The following is a 17,688-nucleotide window of genomic DNA, read 5'->3' on the forward strand; positions in this document are numbered from 1 at the left end:
ACCTACCAGCACTAACCTGAGGCCACTGCTGGCAAGGCAGAAAGTCCAAAATTCGATGCTGCAGAAGGGCGAGTGGCGGCACTGGCAGTTCATCCAGATTATTTTGGTGAGGCCTAATTTCGGACCAGCCTCGGGCCTCCCGGTTGAGGCGTGCATTGCGGCCGCATCACAACCTTCGCGCCTAAAACCGGGTACCAACAAGTTTCTGCCCCATTATATCACGGTATTATATCTGCGCTTATGACGCGAATGTAACTTTCCATCCACTCAGTTCACTATGGAAATATGCATCGTGGTAACATATTTATTTTGCAACATTTCATCCTTTATTGCAACACAGAGAAGACCAGTAATTTGCTCTTTGATCTGTGCAATATAATTCAAATCATCTATAATCCAATTCTCATTTGTTGGCCTTTGTTGTATTAAATAGGCCCAAACCATTTCCGAGGAAGCCCTTATCATTTAATTGCACTCCACCTTTTATGAAAAATCCTTAAATTCCTTACCCTCAAAAGTCTGTTTTATTTCTTTTTAGCAAAAAAATAGCCCATTTGAAGTGCCTGTTATAGCAGCATTAATCCTGAAAGATTTTGTATTAATAATATGACAGTTATCAAGATTTATTTGTCACAGTTCTTTTAGATGAATTTGTTTATTTACAGAGTCTTGTTGCAAGAGCGCGTCAGATTCTTAGTTCTATTAAAAGAGCAAACAGAATGGGCCAGAAATTGCTCCCAAAGTAACGGAGGAGCTCAATAGCGCTCTCAGTTTTTAGTGGTGAATTGAAGGAGCAAGTTCCGGTGTTTGCACATACGCAGTGAAATGCGGAAATCGTGAACTTGCTCCTAGTGGTTCGCCGGCAATATGACAGCTTTGAATTAAAGGGATATCGCACGCTGCAATCAGAGAAATCATTGAACAAACGCGTTAACTTACTTATGTGCCCAGCTGGAAAGTAATTAATTACGCCACCAAACAGGTACGCTTAAAAATACTAAACTAAGTTTTAAAAACGCAGTTAGTCTTAATGACTGCCAAACAACTGAAAACTAACTTTTAAAAATGCAGCGCCTCATATTTTAATAGTTTTATAGTTTTTGGCCATTTAAGAAAACTGCTAAAAATTAAAAAATTAATTTGTTTTTACTTTTCCCTTCTGCCCTTTAATTCAATTCAATTGTTTCTTTGGCTTTTTATAAAAAAAATTGAAATTTTTATTGACAATGACATCCAGAATACTGATTTTAAATGAATGAAGTCTGCTTGCCTGCTTGAGCAATGCAGCCTGAACCTATGGGCGTGACTTCTCTTTCGGACAGATTTTGTGGGCGTGTCTTCTCCTCACAGATGTTTCCAGCCGCACAGAGGCTGGGTTGCTAGCGCACATTTTGTTTAAAGTTCAAATTCAAGCAATTGGACGCCACAGAGCCTGCAGTAAGTATCTTCGTTGATTAAATTTGCAGGAGCGGCAGTGAGCATTGCCTCGTCGCTCTGTGCAATTTCTGGCCCAATAAGATTTCATTAATTTACCTTTGGTTCAGTGGAGAGCTGTGAGTCCAGGTGAAAGATGCGAAGCAAAATTGGCTGTGGAATGACGTTCATCTGTTTTTTATGTATCTCCATGCATTTACTTCATGAGACTCAACGGCCAAGGCTTATCGTTTCTGGGCTTGCCAGCCACAGTTTTTCTCCCATTCACTTTAACGGGAAGGAAACTGCAGGCTAGTGAGCACAGACAGGGTAAACCTTGACCAACTTCTTCTATCTGAACTGAATTGGAAAAGATTACTCCATTACAGTGGGTCAGCTGAACCCTTGGGGCCGTATGTAAAGAATGACCCTAATCTTTGTACTATTCCTTATTAATTCACTCTGCAGACCCGCTCGAAGAGTTCTGGTGAAAGGCACTTTTTCAGACGTCTGTAAGTCTGTGCCACAGTATGAAAGAAAAGAAAGACAGACTAGCATTTATATAGTTCCTTTCACAAACTCAAGACACCCCAAAGCACTTTACAGCCAATGAAGTACCAATGTAAGAAATGCGGCAGCCAATTTTCACACAGCAAGGCCCCACAAACAGCAATGAGATAAATGACCAGATAATCTATTTTTTGTGGTGTTGGTTGCGGGATAAATATTGACCAGGACACTAGGGAGACCACCCCGCTCTTCTTCAAAATAGTGGCATGGGATCTGTTATGTCCACCTGAGAGGACCTTGGTTTAACATCTCATCCAAAAGACGACATCTCTGACAGTGCAGCACACCCTCATTACTGCACTAGAATGTCAACCTAGATTATATGGTCAAGTCCCTGGAGTGAGACTTGAACCCACAACCTTCTGAGTCAAAGGTGAGAATACTACCCACTGAGCCATAGCTTGCAACTCTGTCTTTTTTCTATCTATCACTCTCTCTTTCCATCTTTCTCTTGTACATTGAAGTGGTCCTGTGTGTCAGTGATTCATTAAGACATAAAACATTGCACAACACAGATTTGTTTAATGCCTCCAGGTCAGATGAAAAGAGGGCTGGTGGGTTCTTTTAAAGAAGAGCTAATCAATAGACATTTTTCAAATTGCTGAACATATTAGCAAAGGGGTAAAAACAAACTGGAAAGCTTATAACTGCCTTATTGAAGAACATCAAATAATAGTGCTTTTTTCACGTATTAAGTACAACATATTTCTGAACTTTCAGGGGGAAGAGGTCATCCAACGTCATATCCAGGTAATATGATTGCTAAGGAAATAATGGATGGAGCAGGATGCCCATAACGTCCTTGTGATTTGGATCACAGCCAAACTCTTTTATCTAGAATTTAACCAGTCCTAGCAAAGAAATGCAATTCATATTTTAAATGTTTGCTTTTTTCCATAGAAACCTTTAAAAATAGGTTGTTTGTGGGACAGGGTGTTGAGATTCCAAGACTTTGTACCATAGAAGCACAGGCTCAGTTGCTCAAATCCTTTTGAGTTTCTAATATCAGCTGTAGTGCTGGGAAGGTGCTGACCAGTAGCTGGATGCTTTCGCACAGAGGGAGAAAGGGAATATCAGTGGCAGAGCTGTCATATAACTCCTGGCAGTCGGTTCAGAGAAGCTTTGGCGGAATCCAGGGACCAGGTCACCTGCTGGTCCTTTTGGTCACATTTCATTCATAACACAGGAGAGCCAAAATGGGAGAAAAAAAACTAAGAGAAAAATGGAGGGAATTTACCATCAATGGTTGCAATAGCAACCTCTCCGTCAAACATAAGTTTGAAATTAACCTGTACTACATAATATTTTAAACAATATAAAAGTGAGCTTGAGATGGACCATTTAAGAAAAACTAATTCCTGTCTTCTGTACAAAACATGCTGACGACATGGTCACAGATCCTTGTTACCATGCCAACTTTTTTTTTTCAATTTTTTTCTCCCGAACTGAACTAGTTTCAGAATCCTGGATGAATTATTGCTTGGAAGTCTGTGATGATGGTGGAATTTAAAAAATATATATTTTGGAAATATAGCAGACCTAAATTCAGAGTGGTCATGCGTTTTGCAGTTAATTATGCAACATTTGAATTTAATCTTAATGTTTTCAATGACTGTTTTGCAAGTGCTGTCAGTGCTAATGCTCAACATTGTTTCAGAATTTATTTCTAGTTCTGAAACTGTCCCAGAGATTGCACTCTGCAGTGTGTAAAGTGGTGGAGTTCACTCCTTGTCCCTGTTGATTGTGCACCTGAAAAACTAAAGCAGCCAATATGTATTGGAATCTCTGATTTTCAACACACTGATCAAGCTTTCTCACACCACAGTCCTACCCGCAGCACTCCAAACTAACCATCGCTTAATGAAGTGCTGGGACCTACCGAAAGAGATTCTCTGTATAAAGTATAAAATCTAGTTGGCTCTGCAGTTTTAAGCTGCAGATGCTTGTTTGTGCCATGCAATGGATACATTCTTCCCTCTCTGATGATAAGGGTGCTGAGAGCGAGAATGCCAATAGGTTTGCTTGAATTATCACAGAGCAAGTAGATACACAGGTGCTTTCTTTTATAAGTCTTGAAGGCCAGAGGACTCTTCAGTTCTGGGATTAGCTGTCGAGATTAAATACCGACCAGGTTGGCCGCCAGACTTGTGATATTAAACTCACTTCATTTTAAGAAAATTCAACAGTGGACACGGTGACTAGTTAAAGATGTGCTATTCAGTATAGGTTTGGCTGTTTCTCCCTACTTATAAGTTTTTCTTTCCACTTTGTGGGTATGCAGTGATATGGAAGGTTACACCCATCTCCATTGTGAGATTTCCAGCGTTTGTCCCATTGCAATAGCAGGATTAGGCCTAATGAATTGGAGCACTACTTTGGACTTTCACCGAGTCCTGTATTTGGTTGGTTGAAGGAATTTTAGCTTTGGATGGGGTGGGTTAGGGAGGTGAACCAGCCCCTGAGTCAGTGCAGCCCTCACTTAGCTGAGCAACTTTACCCTACTTAATTTATTAAAAGCAGTCTGGCAATTGACCACTTTGGAGAAATGTCCATTTCTAGACTAGCTGTGCATCAAGAATTTCCAGGTTTGCATGCCAGAAATTCACATGCATAGAAACAGTGGTAACTTTGGAGAACCATGAACGGTGGCTAGCATGTGAGTCTGCCACCATTTTATTTTACTTGGGAAAGAAAACCTGTTTTTTTTCACGATGATCATAGCTTTGTGGAGATGACAGTTTGGAACCATATGAAAACAACTTTCTTGTAAAAGTACCATCATCATTCTTGTAAAAATGGCACCAGACTCGCAAGCAATTTCGGCTTCTCCGGACACACTGCTAACCATACACAACAGTGACGATGACCCTTTCATTTATTGAGCGGCTGAGGTAGCTTCTCCCCAAAATTACACATAGGTATACCTTGACTTGCTTCAACACAGGATATTTATTTATATCAGATTTATTCTGCAAGAGACCTTTTCTTCCACTGAATCACGTGCATCAAACTTGCATTGCGTGGAACGAACCCTTTTTTTTGTACAGAGATATATTTTTATGCAAAAAAAGAAACAAATTTGTACAGCAAAATCAAGGACAAGTTCTAAATGTTTTTCATTATTGTAGTGAATGAGTGTTGAAATCAGCTTTTTTAAAAAAAAATAAGTAGTATCAAAATTGTAAAATATACAGTTTATGTAGAGATGTGTAAATATGTATTATATCACTGTGTGAACTTGTCTTTATGACCACTCTGCTATATAAATATTATATATATATGTACTTTATCTGTCTGTATATGATGCTTTGCATTGTGTTTCATCTTAGTATACTTTCCTGAATTTGAAAACTATTTTAACTTTTTGAATAAAAATTTTGACAATGAATCTCTGTGTCTGTTCATGTGAAAACAAATTGAAGAGAATTCTCCATCAGCAACTGTTAACAGTCAGTTGCAAATAACCATAACAAGCTTTTGTGAATATGTGTTTGTTTTTTTCTTAGAAATGAGTGAAATTTGGCCCCAGTGTGACAGGAGTCCACAAAGAATACCGCTGCCGTTTTTTTTGACGTGACTTTTATGGCATTTTGGTTGCTTATGTTTTCCTCCACATCAATATCCAATGATGTCCCAATCAACTCCTGAAACATGGCTAACAATGTACAGTAAACAGACCATCTCTGTGCACTCGTGATTTGATTAAATGAAATTGTGAGCTAATGCTGGGGTGGAGTATACAGGTTTTGCATTTCAGTGTCACTTGATTATGTACCTAAGTCAGATATTACATAGACCCATCTAGCAATTAATTACGGTGGACTCAGATGAGGTACTCGGACCTGTTCAAGACTTGGCTGATGTTCAGTGAGAAGTCAATTAAAACCAGGTTGTTCTTCAGTAACTCTTCACGTCTCAGTAGCAAGTAGGTATCAGAGCTTAGAGGAACAGCAAGAATCTGAATCACTGGAGGCTGCTTGAGCTTTGCCGATATGTAGTTGAGACATAATTGGGAAAATTAGTTTGTGGGGTCTCCCAATGAAATTCGAAACATTCAAAGGTCGTCTTTACATAATGTATCCATGGCAATTCAGCAATAGCATTAGGGATTTCTGAGCTGGCTTAATGTAACAAATTGAGTGTTAGGTTTTATGTACTTCAGTTGGTGAAACACTGGTGACTTCTAGTTAAAAACAGGATAGTTATTATCTTCAAGTCTTCTACTATTTATGGCAGCAAATCCAGATCAGGTTCCCTGAAGGGCTTCCTCAGTGTAACTATTGATAACTGAAAGTGACTGAATATAACATCTGCATGCAGACTGCGTGAAGTCTGTGCAATCGTCCCAGGAAAATGTATTGAAAAGTTTCATGTTAAAAATATAGTGAATCCCGCTGCCAGTTACACAAGAAAATCACCTTGTTTTACATAACTCTCTTATTCAGGCCTGTTGAATAGTACTTGTCAATTTGAGAAGCTCTCCCTGTGCCTGTTTGCTTTCAAATGTTGTATGTGGGATGCATAAGGTCAGAGTCAGCACTAATCACATTCAGATTGCATCTGTACCCTAGAATACTAATGCAGGTTATCCTTTTTAGCTGCTTTGGCACTGAGTACCGTATTTAAATTATATGCAAATATGGCATTCAGCACCAGATGATGACAGAAATGCAGTTCAGCGACTGTGTGGTCGAGGATTGGCCAAGACTTGAGATAAAACCCAATTTTGTTTATATTTATGCCATTTTTGTTTTCAGTGAGATTACAAATGTACCTTTATCTTTACAGTGTTTGGGGTAAATTTTAACCCCAACAATGGGTGGCTTGGGGGCGGATGGGCAGTGAAAATGTTAAGTTTTCAGAATGGGACTGCATCCCGGTTCCAACATGCCCACTTCTGGGTTTGACCCAGGCAGATTGGCCTGCGTGTGGCGAGCAGACACCAGGAAGTCCCGCCCCCAATTAAAGCCGGCTGGCCGATACTTAAAAGGGCAATGTGCCTCATTGAGATACTTGAGGTACTTAATATTTTGTATATTGGACAATTGAAACAAATTTAACCTTACCTGTTCGGGTTTCCCATTGCCTCCGATTCACATCAGGTGAAAGCAGGCGGGAAGGGCCGGATCCCTGAGGTGAGTGCCTTTATTGCACTGCTTGTGGGCCCGGAGGAGCTGGAGTGCTTCATCCAGGCCCAACAAGCTCACCTGGCGATAGGACCCCCGCGATCGGCCGATTTCCTCCCCCCCTCCGCCCGATCCATGATGCTGACTAAAACCCCCCCCCACCCCAATGTCGTCCATGCCCCCCACACCCTCACCCCGTCTGATTTTTTCTAAGCCGGATGATCCCTCCTGCCCCCCTCTCTGATGTGCAGCTCCTTTCACTGCCGGGCGCAAAACTCAGAAGTGCCATTGATGGGCCTCATTAAGGCTGCGATCTCAGATCTCGACCCGCCCACTTACCTTCCGGGTTTCGCACCTGGAAATCTTCCCCCTGCCCCTCCCCCCTTCCTTTAAAGGAGGTGGCTGCAGATATTGTGGAGGCATTAGTTTTGATCTGCCAGAATTCCCTAGATTGTAGAACGGTCCCCATAGATTGGTAGGTAGCAAATGTAACCCCACTATTTAGGAAAGGAGGGAGAGAAAAAACAGGCAACTCTTGGCCAGTTAGCCTGACATCAGGGAAAATGTTAGAATCTATTATTCGGGACATAGTAATAGGGTACTTAGAAAATCATAATATGATTAGGCAGAGTCAACACGGTTTTATGAAAGGGAAATAGAGTTTGACAAATTTATGAGAGTTTTTTGAGGGTGTAACTAGCAGGGTAGATAAGGGGGAACCAATGGGTGTAGTAAAATTGGATTTTCAAAAGACATTTGATAAGGTGCCACACAAGAGGTTGTTGCACAAGATTAGGGCTCATGGGATTGGGGCTAATATATTAGCGTGGATTTAGGATTGCTTAACAGACAGAAAACAAAGAGTAGGAACAAATGGATCATTTCAGGTTGGCAGATTGTAACTAGTGGTGTACCACAGGGACCAGTGCTTGGGCCTCAGCTATTTACAATATATATAAACGAATTAGATGAGGGGACTGAGTGTAATGTATCCAAGTTTGCAGACGATACAAAGCTAGGTGGGAAAGTAAGCTGTAACGAGGACATAAAGAGGCTACAAAGGGATATAGACAGGTTAAGTGATTGGGCAAGAAGGTGGCAGATGAGTATAATATGGGGAAATATGAAATTATCCACTTTGGTAGGAAGAATAGAAAAGCCGAATATTTTTTAAAAGATGAGAGACTAGTAAATGTTGGTGTCCAGAGAGATTTGGGTATCCTTGTATGTGAATCACAGAAAGTTAACAAGCAGATACAGCAAGCAATTAGGAAAGCAAATGGTATTTTAGCCTTTATTGCAAGGGGGTTGGTGTATTCGAGTAAGGAAGTCTTGCTGCAATTATATAGGGCTTTGTTGAGACCATGCCTGGAGTACTATGAATTGTTTTGGTCTCCTTACCTAAGGAAGGATATACTTGTCTTAGTGCAACGAAGGTTCACTAGATTGATTCCTGGGATGAGAGGGTTGTCCTATGAGGAGAGATTGAATAAAATGGGCTTATATTCTCTGGAGTTTAGAAGAATGAGAGATGATCTCATTGAAACATATAAAATTCTTAGAGGGCTTGACAGAGTAGATGCTGAGATGCTGTTTCCCCTGGCTGGAGAGTCTAGAACTTAGGGTCATAGTCTCAGATTAAGGGGTCGGCCATTTTGGACTGAGATGAGGAGGAATTTCTTCAGTCAGATGGTTGTGAATCTTTACAATTTTCTTTCCCAGAGGGCTGTGGATGCTCAGTCATTGAGTATATTCAAACTGAAATCGATAGATTTTTGGACACTAAGGAAATCAAGGGATATGAGGATAGTGTGGGAAAGTGGAGTTGAGGTAGCTCAGCCATGATCTTATTGAATGGTGGAGCAGGTTCGAGGGACCGTGTGGCCTATTCCTGCTCCTGTATCTTATGTTCTTAACTAAAGGTATGACATATTTTGATTGAAATACTTCTAAGGAAACATGCAACATTATGATGAGGCAAATATGTCGTAGTAATGACATTGGGTGTGCTTTTCCAGCTTCCTTCAGAAATAGGAGCCCCCAGTTACACTAACTGTTGGATTTTTTTTTTAACTAACTGCAGACCAGCAGGCAAGCATAGATCATCTATCATGGAGCCTGTTTTGCTCGGAAGGGAGGGGTGGGGATGGTCCTGTTCTTCTAAACATGTCAGATTAGGAAGCCTATTTGTGCCATTAATGGTGATGGGGAATAAAATCAAGAAAGAAAGTGCTGCAAAGCCAGTTAATAACTTTTGAGGAGTAATCACTGTTGTTTTGTAGGCAAAAGCAGCAGCCAGTTGGTGCACAGCAAGAACTCACAAATAAAAATGAGATAAATGACCAGATAATCTGTTTTAGTGATGTTGGATGAGGGATAAATATTGGCAAGACTCCAGATGAATTCCCTTGACTTTCTTCTAATACTGCCATGGGATCTTTTACACCCAACTGAGAGGGCAGACAGGTCCTTGACTTCTCATCTGAAAGACGGCACCTCCAACAATAGAGCACTCCCTTAGTAATACATTGAAGCTCCCTAGACAATGTGGTTAAGTGCTCGAGTGGGACTTGGATGCTCAGCATCTGATTCAGTTGACAATTTAATAAATTAAACACTTGGCACAAAAGCTTCTGAGAATCAGTCAGTATAGAAAAAAAAATGAAAGAAAAAGGTAAATACACTTAACGTTTTATTACTGTGCTCTTTCTCTGTCCTTTAGTATAACTACTGCATACTACTTGCTTGGCCATTTCAAATGGGTATAATTCTCAATAGTTGTCCTGCACACCTGCACAGTAGGAAATTGTATGTAGGATCGACACACCCCCATATTAATATTCAAATGAAACGCCCCTAAGTTTGAGGTGGGGTATTCCAACATTGGAAAATGGGTCAGATGCGAAGTTGACAGAGTTCCAGCGGGACAGGGTTTCTAAGCCCCACCCACCCACATGCTGCCCAAAAATCATAGCATAGCATGGAAGGGTAAGGAAAATATGAGCTTAACTATCAAGGCTAATGCTTGAAAAATTGCCACTTTGGTGAAACAATGGAGGGCAACTAGCTGGCTTTGAAACATACCCAGGTAAGGAATCAATACGATCAGGAGACGAAGTGAAGGGAGAACAATAGTATGAAAAATATATATTTTTTAAAAATGTATTGATGTTAACAAAATGATCAACCACTCCACGGTTATTGATCGTGATTTTTGAGATTATTTTTTCTTGCTCATCAAAGTGAGGAATGACAGTGAGGAAAATAATTGATTAAATAGTCTGGATCAATGTACTGTAATCAATCCGATTTTCACACAATTCCGGCTGGATCATCTTGTCACGTGGTTAAATGCAATCCCCAAATAGCTAGTTGGCATTACGACTGGTGCCATCCTTAAATGGATCAAACATTAAGGAGAAAAAGCTTTAAATGTGCTGTCTGTAAAGGTACAGGCCTTTACAGAATATCTAGATCAGGAAGGCAGAGAATACCTTTTATCAGAATTCTCACTGGGTTTGATTCGAAGAGCAATTCATCAAGTAAGAAATAGTGTTAACAAACAGCTTGACTTCTGTAACATTGCTTTTACACAGAGATGGATGATTCCTCTATTGTGAGAGGGAGAGAGAAAATGCTTTCCCCTTTTCCGAGGACATGTGATGGGCTGGAGAGTCATGAGAAGAAAACTGCTTCAGAAAAATGAGTCTCCATCAGTCCAACTATAACTCAAAGGTACAGGCAGATTGCATCCTCACTTGCTCTTCCGCCTTTCTTTGATTGCTATGGGATTGTGATTCTGGCTGGGTTACTGAGATTGTTTTGCGTTCGCATTTTTGCAGCAAGTTTGCACCTCCAACCAGACCTTGGCCTTAATGGGTACCTACAGTCCATCATGCCACATTTAACGATATGACTCATGTCCCACTACGTTTGTTGACTTGATTACATTTCTTTATGATTTCGAACTATTACACAATGATTGTGTTTGTTCCAAATGGTAGAATTAAACATTTGAATGCTAAAACTGAGTGAGTTTCTCAATATACTGGGGAGGTGGTGTACTGGGTTGCAGCGTATACTTGCCCTTCTTTTTGTATGTTTGTCTTATATTTTATTTCCATAGCTTTTATTTGCTTCCTGGTTTCTCTTGAAACAAGCACAGTTGAAACAAAACAAGACGAACTTTAGAAAATTTCACCTGTACAGCCCAGGGGACTGGATGGTTGAATCATAGAAAAGTACAGCACAGATCAATCACTCAGCCCATCATGTCTATGCCAGTGTTTTTCCTCCATGAGCTATCTATTCTAATTCTACTCCCTTGGCTTATTTCCCATGTTCTTTAATATTTTTCTTTTTCAAGTAACTATGTAATTCCTTTTTAAAAGAATTTATGGACTTCAACAAGAGTTTGTGGCAGAGAATTCTAATTCTAACCATCCTCTACAAAAAGATTTATTTACATAAACCTGAGCTCATCCAAAACTCTGCTGCCTGTATCCTAACTTGCACCAAGTCCCGTTCACCCGTCACCCTTGTGCTCACAGACCTACGTTGGCTCCCGGTCCAACAATGTCTCGATTTTAAAATTCTCATTCCTGTTTTCAAATCCCTCCATGGCCTCACACTTCCCTATCTCTGTAACCTCCTGCAGCCCTACAACCCTCTGAGATCTCTGCGCTCCTCCAATTCTTGCCTCGTGTATCCCCGATTTTAATCACTCCACCATTGGCGGCCGTGCCTTTGGTTGTCCAGGCCCTAAGTTCTGGAATTCCCTCTCTCTCTCTTTTAAGATGCCCCTTAAAACCTACCTCTTTGACCAATCTTTTGGTCATCTGTCCTAATATCTCCTTCTGTGGCTCAGTGTCAAATTTTGTTTGATATCGCTCCTGTGAAGCACCTTGGAACGTTTTACTACGTCGAAGGCGCTATATAAATGCAAGAAGTTGTTGTTGTTGTTCTAACCTCTACTTCTTTTTGGGATTATCTTAAATTTGTGTCCTCTCATTATCATCTAAACAATAAATGGAAACAGTGTGTCGCTGTTTACCTCGATAATCTTGAAAACCTCTATCAGGTAGTAATAAGGAACAACCTTGTCCTTTCAACCAGGTTTTAGTCCAGGTGAGTCTGATGGGATGAAAGTGTCCTCTCTCTGTTGGATGCAAAGATCCCATGTAAAATGAATCAGGCACATTGTAACCCAAGTCATAGGACTGATGTACCCACGACACAGAATCGCCCAGAGCTTAGCACTAATTAGCATTTAAGAGGCAACTTCATTCAGAGGCCATAAAGATAGCTGGTGTGAGAAACAGAAATGTCACACTGGTGCAGCAGAGATCCTACTTCTGACTTTTGAGTTAGGAATATTGCTGTATCTGAGGAATGGTCAGTGCTGATGCCAAAAATGGAACAATTACAATAACACTGGGATCCTTCATGTCCTGTCGAGCACAACAATGCCATCAAAATAAACATTGCAGTTAAAAGTTGCGTTTTAATATTCATTAACATTACAGTTAAAGAGAAATGTGCACTGAACCAGATATTCATAATGGTAGTCGATAAATGACGTGTCCTGGGAAATTATGTAATAAATATGCTCACAGATGAGACTGCTGTATAACTCACAAGTGGGATATCATACCTGAGGATCTATTAAATCGTGTGTAAATTGCAATGACTGAGTGAGCTGTATGAGTGGACATATTAGTTATATCACATTGCTGGTCAGACTATGTTCTTTTTGTAGTTTTAAAAATCTGATTTTAATGAATATTTTGTGGTATTTGTAGCCCAGGAACATGAATTGTAGTTATTTTATCCATTTGAGCATTTTATCTTTGTAATGTCTCCATCATCATTTGTTCTCTTTTATGTTTAATATTTTGTTTCATACTTTGGCCATCTAAGTACACACAAACATAGAAAGCAGTAAGTTACAGAAATCAGTCTTTAAAAAACATTGCAAAAGTTCCCAATTCTACAAGAAAAACACAAAATGCTGGAAATACACACCAAGTAGGTCAGCGTCTGTCAGATAAAACTCTCACTTCTGACTAGGAGCCCTACCCAAAACACCAACCTGTCCTTCACTTCTATAGATGCTGACTCTGATCCTGATGTGTATTTCTAGCATTTTCTGTTTTCCAGCAATTACAGTTCATTTGCTTTTTATTTATTTTTACTTAGTTCTACAGTAACTCGAGATCTTTTATTGTGAATTGAAGCCTTGACATCTCAACAGCTCAGAGAGAGTCTGCATTACACTCCCATCAATCAATCACTTGTCGAACCTTTGGAGTCACCTGCCACTAGATGTGAGGTTTGGTGCACTGGGCTGATTCTTCCTTGGAGTGATCAAATCGTTAAATCCTCTGATATCATATCCAGAGTGTATAAGTGGAAGAGGTGCCAACATGGGAAAATCTCCCCCTAAATTAGGAACAAAAAAAGATTAAAGACCAATGAAAAAACTTTGAACAGATTCTTCTTTAATAAAATGCAAGATAATATAGTTTTGAAGAATGTAATTCCCCTTTTGATTCAAAATTCTCATCGCTGTTCAATTTTTGTATGACATCAGCAGTGTACTGAAGTGCTCCTTTGGGCAGCTGGCATCATTGGGGTAGAAATTGCATAGCGCAAACTGGGCACAGGGAACGATGCCAGCACCGTAACAGCGAAGGCCAATCAATCGGTATTCGGGCCTCAGTTAAATAAGTCTGCACCTCGTGGTGAAGTGAATCATCAATGTCGGGCTGCTGCCCTCGGGTAAGTCCCGGGAGAGGGGTTGGAGCGGCCTATGAGGGGATGGGGGCAATTACGATGCCTGTGGAATTGGGGGAGCACTCCTGCTCCTCCTGGCTGCCCAGGAAAGTCTTTTTGTAAAATAACATTTCAAATAATTACTTTTCCTTGGGGGCCGTGGGGGCCGTTGAAGTATCCTGATGCCTACCCCGCTCACCACTGACTGAGTTTAGCAAGGGGCACTTCAACAGGCATTAGGCCCCTAAATTACATATTAAATCAGATGTAAAACAGGCTGTTGATTCATTCTCACCTGTTTTGCACGACCCCCAAAGACCAATTTAACCCCCAGCGTATCATCTGAATTACCACGAGCAATGCCATGGGAGATACACTAGTAATATATATTTTTATTACAATATGCCCTAAATGGCCAATGTAAAAAAGGAGCCAAGAAGAAAAGTAATGAGAGTGTGCCTATTAAAGAATCTTTTATTAACTGAACACTAAACATACTGCAGCTTAATAACACTGTCAAATCTCATTATTTTATCTTTTAGTGCCTGTTAGCACTTTACTTCCATTATAAATTTTATTGAAGAGCCCTTTTTTTTAATAACTTGGAAAATAAAACAGCCGAGAACTGCAGGATGGAGGGCACGATATGCCACAGACAGCAATCTTGCTGAAATGCGATGTTAAAAGCATATCGTGATTAACAGGAAAAATACAACATTAACACAAAGTAGCACCAGCCCAATTAGAAGCTTTAAAGTAGATGCACTAATCAAAAGTGCATTAAATAAGCTTAGGGCAGTTGGATGACATCCTCTTCAGTTTGAGCAAATCAGTCTTGAGGCTCTCTCACACTCACGATGCTGTGAGCAGCTACCAAGTAATTCTATAGTGTGTGATCAAGTCTTAAGATTTAGTTCTTAAAATAAGAGAAGACTGATGGTATGAACTTTGGTCATTTTTAAAAGTTTGGCTTCATTACGTAATGTTATCACTTAATGATTAAATATTGGTGAATTGACCAAACGAGAATCTATAAATCTCTTTTCACCACAAGTTAAAGTGGCCAGAATGAACCAATATACATTGTGGTTCTTGCCTCACTGGATGCTTATAATGCCAGTTCTTGATATTCACGTAAGATTTTCAAATTTAGCATTTTTGTCATTGAATTTTGCAAAATTCTTTTCTATGTCTGCTTCAATCCTAGTGCTTCAGACTTACTGCCACGTCCTCCCAGACCAAGGAAGTGAGGATAAGTTTAACTTGTTAACCTTTTATTTGGTGACCCCGCTGAACTTTCTGTCTTTTGGTTGACGGCAATTTTGGGCGTTATTTTGTTTCTTCGGTTAGATTACTATACACACGTAACAATTAAAACTTTAAATATCACAAAAGTAAAAATGTAAAAAATTTGCAGAAGATATTTTTATTGCCAAAAAATTACCCAACTCCTGTTGAAAATGTCTGTTAGATTTTGCCCAAAAGGCCTGGGGCTAGAGTTTGATTCTGATACATCTTTATGCTGGGGGCAGGTCTCACCAGTACATTGAGGATGGAGTTTTCTTCCCTGTATTCTACTCTGCAGTTGTGACTACAGTTGACAAATCTGATAAAAGAGAAGAACACAATGGAGAAAAGTGGCTTTGAACAAGAACAGGTGGGAGTGACTCAGGAACGGATTGGGCCAGGAATGGCTAAGGAATGGAGGGGGTTAGGCATGTCGAGGGAGGCCAGGAAGGACCTAGTGTGGGTAAGGCAGCAGCAGGGAAGGACTCAAGGCAACGAGATCTTATTTTTTTGAAAGAATAATGGACCTCCCATGGCATTGCTCAAGGGCTCACCGGGATGTAGAAATTGGCTGCAGCAACAGCACAGACAATCGCATCAGAACCAAATTCTAGCCCCGTGCCTTTTGGGCAAAATCTAACAGACATTTTCAACAGGAGTTGGGTAATTTTTTGGCAATAAAAATATCTTTTGCAATTTTTTTACATTTTTACTTTTGTGCTATTTTAAATTTTAATTGTTACCTGTGTATAGTAATCTAACCGAAGAAACAAAATAACAACCAAAATGTGCATTAGATATAAGTTTACGTGCATAATATATATATATAGATGTGTATATATATATATATATATATATATATGTTACAAGCTCTCACCTGTTTGCACAACGCTTATAAACTCTTTAAAATGGAAGGTAGCTTGTATGACATTGGTAAAAATATTGCTTAAAAACTATAAGACAGCCAACATTCTTTAAGCATGTAGAAGAATTTACTGCAGACAGTGTTCAATGTAATACAGCATTTCCTTTTGGCTGGCATGACATGGCGAAGAAATCCAAACAACATATATTTACTATTGAAATATATTTCAAAGTGAAGTATGTTGAAGTATCCACCACATGCCCCACACATTGTTTGTTCAACATACATCTCTAGTTAGGTAATAAAAACAAGAAGGTATTTGTATGTAAAGGGTTATCACACCAGATATTGGTACAAATTGCAATCAAGTGTTAAAAACACTCTGCCATATTGAACTCCATTCCTGATGTGTGCATGCCTTTGAAACATTGTGATCATTAAATCTTCTTAATCAATCTGTAAGTGATACTTAAAGGGGTACAGTTTGTATGAAAAACTGTTCCAAAACCTTATTTTTTTGGTGAGACAAGGTGAACGAGCATGTGTCACATTGATTCACCATGGTATCATAGAAATGAATCTGTATTGGTGTCTGTAAGGAAGCTTCACCTAACATTTTTCCTATGAAGTCAATACCCCTTTAAAAATCCAAGCAGATTAAAATGCCTCTTTATCTCTCTTTCTCTAAGAATTTGTAATGACAGTCACATCAGCAACTGCCAAGTATTTTTATGCAGAGGCGTACAGAAGGAACGATCAGAATGCTGAATGTAAGGTTCTGACTGACTCTACCAGAGCTTTTACAATGCTGTGACTGCCAATCGCAGTCCCAACATTGATTTCACAGCAATCTAACACTTCAATATATACTTAGGGATTCAGTATTAATATATAATGTTGTATCAATAGCCTGAACGATGCACATCTGATATTTTGATGTTCTGTACTATACTGGAATATATGATATTTTTTCAGGGATTGTGTCTGTGAAATGCCAGTGAGTATAAAAGAAAAAAAAAATCAGAAGAGCAATGATATCTTCACAATGTGAACATATCACTAAAGACTTAGAGTTAAAATGAAAGCTCACAGGAGCAAGGAGAAAGCTGTAACTTGAATAATGAATGGACGAGATAATAGGAAACAGGGGATAGATATCAATGGCAATGGGCAGCTGATCCAGAAGATCATTGAGCTGCAAAGACAGGTATTACACTGCTTACCTTAAAGGGGGAAAGGGCCAAACGGTGGGAAACAACAAGACCTAAGTGTTTCATATTGTGAAAGGAATCAGTAGGGTAAATGTAGAGGTGCTCTTTGTGCTAATCCAAGAGAAGAGAAACAGGAAATATAATTCCAAGTCAAGGAACCTATGAGCTAAATGAAACTTTAAGTTAACTTCCTTTGGAGCTAGATTTTATCCAATATGTCTGAAGGCAAAAATGTGTTTGCTCTGCATTTTGGGGTCTTTTCTCCACCACCTGCGCCATATTCCATTTTGATGGTGATTTTCTTCCTGCAGTGTATTGCTATTGGTTGGGGCTGGTGCTATAATAATGCAGTGCTTGAGGCACTGACATCACCAGTTTATTAGTGGAACATCACAGAGGACATGGAGTTGAGTATTGATGCTTGAAACATTTAACAACTTTT

Source organism: Heptranchias perlo, chromosome 26 (genome assembly GCF_035084215.1).
Source record: "Heptranchias perlo isolate sHepPer1 chromosome 26, sHepPer1.hap1, whole genome shotgun sequence".
NCBI lineage: Eukaryota > Metazoa > Chordata > Chondrichthyes > Hexanchiformes > Hexanchidae > Heptranchias > Heptranchias perlo.